This window comes from Suncus etruscus, chromosome 7 (assembly GCF_024139225.1).
Source record: "Suncus etruscus isolate mSunEtr1 chromosome 7, mSunEtr1.pri.cur, whole genome shotgun sequence".
In the NCBI taxonomy this organism is placed as follows: Eukaryota; Metazoa; Chordata; class Mammalia; order Eulipotyphla; family Soricidae; genus Suncus; species Suncus etruscus.
In genome coordinates this window covers 78,114,981-78,125,849 of record NC_064854.1, presented here as the reverse complement: position 1 = coordinate 78,125,849, position 10,869 = coordinate 78,114,981, and positions in this window count along the sequence as shown.

Here is a 10,869-nt window from a genome sequence, read left to right as displayed (position 1 = left end):
TCCCAAAACATCATGCAGACTCATTGAGAATACAGACAATATTATCAGATAACATGAGCTTGGATCACAGGACATATAAATTTTGAATACTTAGGACTTTATATTGAGTATCACCATTATTATTGTTTTGCTACTTTCCTCAGTTTAGAAGAACTATCTGATCCTTGTTCAGGAAAGATGCTGTGTAAAAAAAGCAGTTTCTGTTGGCCTAGTGTGACAATTCCAGAGAATTGCTCCAAAGTAGAAAAGACTATCATGCCCAAATTTCTAAAAATTGGAGTTTGCCCCATGTTTAAAACCATGTGTAAACTCCAAATGGATTAAAGACCTTCATATCAGACCTGAAGCCATAAGGTATATAGAACAATACATAGGAAAAACACTCCATGACATTGAGACACATATTCAAAGAGGAAACAGCACTCTCCAAACAAGTGGAAGCAGAGATAAACAGATGGAAACAGAAGTTGAAAAGCTTCTGCACCTCAAAGAAAATATTGCCTAGGATACACGAGCCACCCACTGAATGAGAGAAACTATTCATCCACTACCCACCAGATAAGGAGCTAATATCCAAAATATTCAAGACACTGACAGAACTTTACAAGAAAAAACAAGCCAGGAGCGATTTCTAAAATGGGGAGAAGAAATGAACAGGCACTTCCTCAAAGAATAAATACAAATGACCAAAAGATACATGAAAAAATGTTCCATATCACTAATCATAAGGAAGAAGCAAATCAAAACAACTATGAAGTAACATCTCATGCCACAAAGATTGGTGCACATCACAAAGAATGAAAACAAGCAGTGCTGGTGGGGATATGGAGAGACAGGAAGTCTTATTTACTGCTAATGGGAATGCCATCTAGTCCAGCCTTTATGGAAAACAATATGGAGATTCCTCAAAAAATGGAAATTGAGCTCTCACATGATGCAGCTATACCACTCCTAGGAATATAGCCTGGGAACACAAAAATAAAATTCAAAAATCCCTTTTTCACACCTATATTTATTGCAGCACTATTTACAATAGCCAGACTCTGGAAGCAACTAAAATGCCCTTTGACAGAGAAATGGCTAAAGAAACTGTGGTACATATACATAATGGAATATTATGCAGCGATCAGGAGAGATGAGGTCATGAAATTTTCCTATACATGGATATACATGGAATCTATTATGCTGAGTGAAATAAGTCAGAGGGAGAGAAAAGGACACAGAATAGTCTTACTCATCTATGGGTTAAAAAAATAAAGTCATTATTGTAATAATTCCAGAGACAATAGAGGGAAGGGCTGGAAGGACTGGTCCATAATAAGAAACTCACCACAAAAAATGGTGAATGCTGTTAGGGAAATAACTACACTAATAACTAGCCTGACAAAGTTAATTAATGAGAGATGTAGAATGCTGGTCTTGAATACAGGCAGGGGTGGGGGAGGCAGGAGATCAGTGGCATCCATGGTCGGAATGTTGCATTGTGAAGGGGGTGTTTATGATTGAAACCCAACTACAATCATGCTTGTAATTATGGTGCTTAAATAAGGATTTTATAAAAAATAAATAACAATTGGTGTTTGATACCACACTTTTGAACCACATAATATTATGAAGGCTGAGTTGGCACAAGTTGTAACTATAATAATCTTATTCTAGTACAAGCTGTCTTATGGAGTCACCTATGAATCTAATTAGTGTCAATTGAGTCACCTTATGTATCTCTTTAAAAACACAGAGTAAATGAGCTTGGTATATTTTAAGTGTGTTTAGTAATTACTGTTCTGCTACCAACTTTACATTACAGCAATTTTAGCTACTTAGTGGGATTTAAGGACAGCCAGAATTCATTTCACAGTTGGAAGGATAACATAATGTTGAACACTCAGAAGGTGTAACACTGTGAATATTGTCTTCACTCTAATAGACCTAGCCCCTGGAACTGAAGCACATGATTAAAGCATTAAGTCATTTTCTGAAATTCTGCTACAACCAGCTGATTCCACAAACATGGTCTTAGCATATTCTTCCTGGCATGCCAATCTGTGGGTGTAAATAGATACCAATCAAAGTGACTTTAACTTTTTCAGTTACACCCTGATGACTGCCACTGAAAAGAAGAATAAAAGCAGCAATTTGCTAAATGGTTTTGAATTATTTTCAGCTATTCTTGAAAAATAGTGGCAATCCTTAAAGGGTTTCAAGGGTTGTGAAATCAAAGGAAGTATGAGAAAATTATAAGATGTAGTATTGCTGTTATTTTTAAGAACAGATGCTGAATATATGCAAGCTGTATAGTACTGTGTGCATATGTGTTGTAAAAATTACTGAAAAAAGTAAGAGCTTTTATGGATAAGTGTGAAATGGACATAGTTGGATAATTAATATATTCAATGAGATTATCTACAAGACATAATTATTGGTTTCTATTTTATTTTTCTAGAATATGAATAAAGATTTAACCATAGCATTCGATGTTTATTAGCTATTGTGAAAGTATAAGAATGTAATTGAATGCTTACAAGTATATATAAACTACGGAATAAATTAGTAAAATAAGCACAGCCATTCTTTGGGGAAATAAAAATTACTTGCATGATTGTCAATATATCTTTCTGAATGTTACCACTTAAATTATTAGAAATAATTATATCCTAGGTTTCTAATTCCCAAATCTATAATTTGTCCAATTCTATGGTCTTTGAAAAACCTTAATTAAGGCTCTTTGAAATAACATTAAAAGACTTTTACAGTCTGTCTCAAATCACTAATAAAGGCAATCTAGAAGCTCGCATCTGGTCTCAAGATAACCACTTCCTTTTTCTTCACTCTACAGTGGTTTATTTATCAGCAATCTTTGTGATATTTCAGTATTTCTTTTCTAGGAGACTTTAATTCATGGAAACATCTGAGCACAACAAAACCTTAAAATATTTCAAATAGGAAATGATCTATCTTGATTCAAAATAGACTTTTACACTGTTGAAATTTGTAATTTCATTGATCTTTTTTTGAACTTTCTTTAAGATATCTCTATAAAAAAATATATATATTACTGATATCAAACTAAAAGTATGTAATAACAACAGAAGAAAAAAATTTAATAATTGCTAGCAGCTTGAATAGGTTTTATGTTTAATGAGTAGTCCAATTCATTCAAGCTTTTCAAGAAATATGGCTTTCATCCTAATAAGGAAGTAAGAATTACATTTCATATGTTAATCAGGCACATGGACAGTTCAAAACTATACAAGTAGATATTCTTACATAAGAGTATGTACAAGTTATTAACTATCCTTTAACAATGTTAAAATTTTTCTATTCGTGGGGCCGGAGAGATAGCACAGCGGTGTTTGCCTTGCAAGCAGCTGATCCAGGACCTAAGGTGGTTGTTTCGAATTCCGGCATCCCATAAGGTTCCCTGTGACTGCCAGGAGCTATTTCTGAGCAGTTAGCCAGGAGTAACACCTGAGCATCGCCAGGTGTGGCCCAAAATCCAAAAAGAAAAAAAAAACTTTTCTATTTATAATCTAATCTGGTTAATTTCTTGAAGAAGAGGGGAAGAGGAAAATGAAGTATTTATATATATAATATATAAATATATATCAAAATATATGTATATATTCAAATAACTAGGTTCAGTGTTTATCCAAAATTTCTATTTATTCTTGTGTTACTAGCATTGGAAATTATAAATTTAATTTACAACTGTTGGGAGCCAGTGCTTCCTTGCAGAAGCTTGACATGAGCACAACCATTTTAGACTACAGCAGCCATTATGCTGCAAGCCTGTCCTCTAGTTGAACTGTAACTTGAATACATGTCAGATGCCCATGAAACAATGCAGACCACTAATTGCAAGCCTGAGAAATTCGCTGATGTCATCTAGGCACTCCCTAATGGGATGTTCTGGACAACTTCAACACAGGAGCTGTTAAGGTTGTACTAGGTACGGGCTAACGTGGAATGTCTGGAAAAAATGTAAACCGTTGCACACGTGACCCTCCCTTTGTGATGTCTTACTATATAAGCTTTGTTAATTCTGAAAATAAATGCCACCTTGATCAGAATATTTTGCCTTGGTGGTCCTCCCCATTTCTCTCCCATTCTTTTCACAGGTGAAGGCCCTTTCCATGACCGCGAATAAACTGAGGCTGCGGGCTGGCTCATATAACATTCTGTAATAATTTTTATACATTAACTACACATATCCACTTAAATTTTGTTTACTAGATCCCATTTCCTTAAAATTTTTGTTGTATCATTTCTACTGGATTTCCTATGCCAAAATTAAAAATATTTTTATGAAACCATTTTGATTTACCAAATATTTCGTGGTTGGGTTTCCAACATACAGTAATTTATGGCCAATCCCACCACCAGTGCTAACTCCTCCACCAATGTTGCACAAGTGAATTCCAGATAATTCACCCCTGCACCCCAGCCTGTCAGTATAAAAGGCCATTTTAAGTTTAGATTGTAAACTTTGGGTCTCTTGATTCCAATATGGTTGTTTTGGTTTGAATATTTAGTTTTGTCCTTTTTTAACACTACCTATGCATCTGAGACCACTTGGCCCCTGGACCCCAACTTTTTTATAGTTGTGTCTCTCTTCTTCCACTCAGTTATTTTCCTTCTCATTATACTATGAAGCTACAATGTTTGAGGCAACACCCATATATACCATTCATGTACTTATTCTTTTTTTTCAATTTTTTAATATTTTTCTTTATTTAAACATCTTGATTACATATATGATTGTGATTAGATTTTGGTCATGTAAAGAACACCCCCTTCACCAGTGCAACATTCCCACCACCAATGTCACAAATCTCCCTCTATCCCACCCCACCCCACCTGTACTCCAACAGGCTTTCCAGTTCCCTCATTCATTCACATGATTATGGTAGTTCTCTGTGTAGTTATTTCTTTTTTTTTTTTTTTTTGTGGTTTTTGGGTCACACCCGGCAGTGCTCAGGGGTTACTCCTGGCTCCATGCTCAGAAATTGCTCCTGGCAGGCACGGGGGACCATATGGGACGCTGGGATTCGAACCGATGACCTCTTGCATGAAAGGCAAACGCCTTACCTCCATGCTATCTCTCCAGCCCCCTGTGTAGTTATTTCTATAACTGCACTCACCACTCTTTGTGGTGAACTTCATGAAGTGAGCTGGTGTTCCAGCCCTCCTCTCATTGTCTCTGAGGATTGTTGCAAAAATGACTTTTTTTTTATTTTTGGTTTTTGGGCCACACCCGGCGATGCTCAGGGGTTACTCCTGGCTGTCTGCTCAGAAATAGCTTCTGGCAGGCACAGAGGACCATATCGAACACCGGGATTTGAACCAACCACCTTTGGTCCTGGATCGGCTGCTTGCAAGGCAAACACTGCTGCGCTATCTCTCCAGGCCCAGACTTTTATTTTTCTTAAAACCCATAGATGAGTGAAACTATTCTGCACCTTTCTCTCTCCCTCTGACTTATTTCTCCATGTACATCCATGTATAGGAAAGTTTCATGACTTCATCTCTCCTGACGGCTGCATAATATTCCATTGTGTATATGTACCACAGTTTCTTTAGTCATTCGTCTGTTGAAGGGCATCTTGATTGTTTCCAGAGCCTGCCTATTGTGAATAGTGCTTCAGTAAATATAGGTGTGAGGAAGGGGTTTTTGTATTGTATTCTTGTTTTCCTAGGGTATATCCTTAGGTGGAATATCTGGGTCGAATGGGAGCTCAATTTCCAGATTTTGTAGGAATCTCCATTTTGTAGGAATCGCTTTTCATAGTGATTGGACTAGATGGCATTCCCACCAGCAGTAGATAAGAGTTCCTTTCTTTCCACATCCCCACCAGCACTGATTGTTCTCATTCTTTGTGATGTGCACCAATCTCTGTGGTGTGAGGTGGTATCTCATTGCTGTTTTAATGTGAATCTCCCTGATGATTAGTGATGAGGAGCATTTTTTCATGTGCCTTTTGGCCATTTGTATTTCTTTTTTATCAAAGTGTCTGTTCATTTCTTCTCCCCGTTTTTTGATGGGATTAGATTTTTTTTCCTTGTAAAGTTCTGTCCGTGCCCTGTATATTTTGTATATTAGCCCCTTATCTGACGGGTGTTGGGTGAATAGTCTCTCCCACTCAGTGGGTGACTCTTGTATCTTGGGCACTATTTCTTTTGAGGTGCAGAAGCTTCTCAGTATAATGTACTCCCATCTATTGATCTCTGCTTTCACTTGTTTGGAAAGTGCAGTTTCCTCCTTGAAGATGCCTTTAGTCTCAATGTCATGGAGTGTTTTACCTACGTGTTGTTCTATATACCTTATGGTATCAGGTCTGATATCAAGGTCTTTAATCCATTTAGATTTAACTTTTGTACATGATGTTAACTGGGGGTCTATGTTCGCTTTTTTGCAAGTGGCTAACCAGTTCTGCCATCACCACTTGTTGAAGAGGTTTTTCCTGCTACACTTAGGATTTTTTGCTCCTTTGTCAAAAATTAGGTAGTTGTATGTCTGGGGGACAATGTCTGAGAACTCAAGCCTATTCCACTGAACTAAGGGTCTGTCATTATTCCTATACCATGCTGTTTTGATAACTATTGCTTTGTAGTACACTTTAAAGTTGGGGAAAGTAATGCCTCCCATACTCATTTTCCCTAGGAGTGCTTTAGCTATTTGAGGGTGTTTATTGTTCCAGATGAAAAAAAATCAGCTCAAATTATTTTATATATTTTTGTTTTGCAGGTTAAAGCTTTTTTTTTTTAATAAAGATACTATTTACAGTCATGCGGGGGAGGCACAAAAATGTTTTCTTCTTCCTAGGGAGGCATGATAGACAATAATTGAAACGCACTGGTTTAAGGCAATGTACAATAGCTCTACCTCTTGAGTTAATTTCTTTACATATATTTTCATCACTATTTCATCAAAGAAACGTGTCCTGACCTCTATTACTAGTTCAAATTCCTCCATTGTGAGTCAATACACAGTAAGCGCTTTAGAGAGGTCACAGTTGTCATTTGACATGAGTTTGGAGATTATATATCAATAAATCTATCACACTATAAAGATTCACAAAGAAATAGATTTGGGGTGAGTAGTTTATAGTTTTGTTATTGGTATGTAAGATTTAGAGATTAAGTAATAATGGTTAACAGAAAGCAGAACACTTAATTCTTGATTCTGAAATTCTGCAAGTTTACTCATATTATGAATATAGCATATAAAGCAAAGAGTCAGAATTAAAAACTCCAAAGAAGACTATTTTTAACAGACAGAAGGTAGTTTTGAGTGAGGTTACAATCAGAATATCAAATCTTACATTTTTTTTTACCACTCAGCATGAGCAACTAATCAATTCTCTTTCCTTGAACAAAAACCTAACTAAACTTTTCTACAGTTATTTACGGTGTATGGGTCAAGCCTGATTGTGCTCAAAGCTTACAGGAATCACTCCTGGAGTACTATATTTATTAAAAACTGTCCATGATAGCCTTTCACAAATAAATAGTTCCTCATTTACATAAAGAAAAATCATTAAATTTTGTATTTTTGCAAGTTTTGAGTAAAGCCTAGGTCCAGTTTTTTTTACACATATTATTATTATAATTTAAAGTTCTACAGAATACATATATAGTCACAGAATAAGAAATTAAGGGTCAGGTGCTTTACTAAATTGCTAAAAAGCTACTTAGCTTTTTTATTTATTATTATTTATGCCAAAATTATCTTTTCACTGAAATACTGTAACACAATCTTTGGAGTACCCAAAAAGTCACAGAACATGCACAAGATGCAATTATAAAAGATAAGTTAAACAAGTATGTTCTGTATCATAGATAAGAAAATAAATTATCCACTGGAAAAAGATGTAAAGACAGAGAAAATAAAATTTTTGAAAGAATGAAGAAAAACTAATGAAATTATATAAAAATAAACTGAATAGAACCTAATTCGCATTTCATAATTCCTATCTTTTACATTACATTTCCTTTTGAGGGAGTAAAATTAAATAAATGACTAATTTGGAAGTTGGCAGGCATAACAAAATCTGTTTTTCTACTCAAGGAATACTTTACAACGATTCTCCTTTTGATAGTATTAAGGTTTAATACTATTAGAAATATCATAAAGTGTAAAAGTTTGAGTAAAAGATTTCTTAGTGGCTTTAGCTACAAATACAACTATCATGTGAAATACTTTATCTACAGGGAAGTACATTTAATATTTTAAATAATGGGCTTTATTATTATTTTTATTAGAATTACTGTGTATATTTAAAAATCTAAGTCAGAATATCTAGTTAAGGGTAAATATTGGTCGCTTTTAAAATGCACTTTCTTTTATAATTTGAAAAATACATAAATCATTTTTAGCTTATTTGTGAATTCAAGATACCATATGAAACTACTTTATAAAACTTATAACTTAACTAAAAACAATTTACAAGGTTATATTAACATTCAACAAAAAGTATATAAAACTCACTACCAAAAATTTGCTTTTAACAGTTTGTTCTGAAATTATGATCATATGTAAATTAGGCTTATTTATTTTATCTTTCATATATGGATAATATATTGATGATGTTCATCTAAATGATGTTCATATTTTTATGAACATCATAACTTAGGTCTTTTATTAGATTGAAAATTGTTCCAATAATTTTTCTATTGTCAATAGCAGTTTACATCTAAAGACTCTTTATATACTCTATCTAAAGTTCTATTTATATAACATTAATGAAATATATTAAAATTTTCTCAAGGTTCACTCTGAGGACTTCAAGGGAAACTTCTCTGCCTATCTGCCAGTGTTTCTGAATCCCTGAAGATATCCTCAGAGGCCTAGGGAGCGCACCCCCCAAAAAACTGCATTTTGAAGCTGCCCAGTAAGTACATTCTGGCTGCAGGGGTCGCTGTCCAATAAGCTGAGGTCTCTGGCCTGTGGAGGCTCTGCCCTGCTGTGCCTTTGTTCACTCTGAGGACTGTCAACTAGAGGCAGCAGAAGAGCGCAGCCACTTCGCTTCAAGGCAGTGCACTCTTTCTAACCAATGAATCCCACCACAACACGCAGGAAAAACCACACTACAAGTGTGACAATGGGGAAACTTCGCAGGCAAACACCATCCACAGAGAATGAAGGCAAAAGCTCGGATGACCTAATAAATTACAACCACCTGATTAACCTCTCAGATGAGTTTAGAATAGAAATATGGAAGATGTTCGTAGAACTCAAAAAAAGCATAGATCAATCTAAACAGAACACAAAGACAGAAATCAGAAAACTCCAAACTGAAATAACAGAATTGAAAAACACGGTTGCTCTACTGAAAACCTCATTGGATAGCCTCACAAACAGGGTATCAGCAACTGAGGAGAGAAGCAGAGTACTGGAAGATGTGATGCAGAAAAACTCAACACAACAGAAGAAATTGGAAAAGAACCTTAAGACACACGAACAGGCAATGGAAAAAGTACTCAAGGCATGCAAACAGATGAAAATAGAAGTCTTTGATAAACTCAACAGAAACAACATAAGAATCATTGGAGTCCCAGAAACCCAGGAAGGAGATCTTCAGGAAGAATCAACTGTCAAAGATATCATCAAAGAGATACTCCCAGAGTTAAAGACTACATGCAATAAAATCCTGCATGCCCAAAGACTACCAGTTAAAAGAGACCCAAAGAAAAACACCCCAAGACACATCCTCATGACAAATCCCATAGATAGAGATAGAATACTGAAAGCAGCATGATCAAAAAGAGAAATTACATTCAAAGAAGGATCCCTAAGACTTACAGCAGACATGTCACAAGAAACTCTCAAGGCCAGAAGACAGTGGTGGGATATTGTGACAAGACTGAATGAAATGAATGCCTCACCGAGAATACTGCACCCAGCCCGACTCATGTTCAGATTTGAAGAAAGAATACATAGCTTCATGGATAAACAACAGCTCAGAAACTTCACAGATGATAAGCCAGCCTTAAAGGAAAAACTGACAGGTCTACTCTAAGACAAGAGAGACCAACAAGCACAGCAAAATTATCTACAAAGGTGACATTTAATCCTAGGACAATCATCTCCCTCAATGTCAATGGACTAAATTCACGAATTAACAGACACAGATGGCAAAATGGGTCAAAAAGATGAATCCAACCTTCTGCTGCCTACAAGAAACACATCTGAATAGTCAGAACAAACATAGACTCAAAATCAAAGGCTGGAGGAAAACCATCCAAGCAAACAACACCCTCAAAAAAGCTGGGGTGACCATATTAATATCTGATGACACCAACTTTATACTCAGAAAAGTAATAAGGGACAAAGATGGACACTATGTACTAATCAAGGGATATGTACAACAGGAGAAATCAGACTATTAAACATATATGCACCCAATGAGAGACCATCAAATTATCTAATACAATTACTGACAAATCTGAAAGAAATAATCAATAATAACACAATAACTATGGAAGACCTTTACACAGCCCTATCAACTCTTGATAGGTCAACCCTATTGAAACCCAACAAAAACATACTAGATCTGAAAAAAGTTATGGAAGAAAGAGGACTAGTAGATATATACAGGACACTTCATCCCAAAAAGCCTGGATACACATTCTTTTCCAATGTATATGGGTCATTCTCCATGCTGACACATAAAACATACCTCCATAAAATCAAGAGGATAGAAATCTGGCAGGCTACCATCACCAACCACAAGGCTCTGAAATTATATGTGAGTTCTAAAGGGACACAGAAAAAAACTTTAACACCTGGAAGTTAAACAGCCTCATACTTAATCACCAGTGGGTCAAAGATGAAATCAAAGAGGAAATCAAAACCTTCCTGGAAACAAA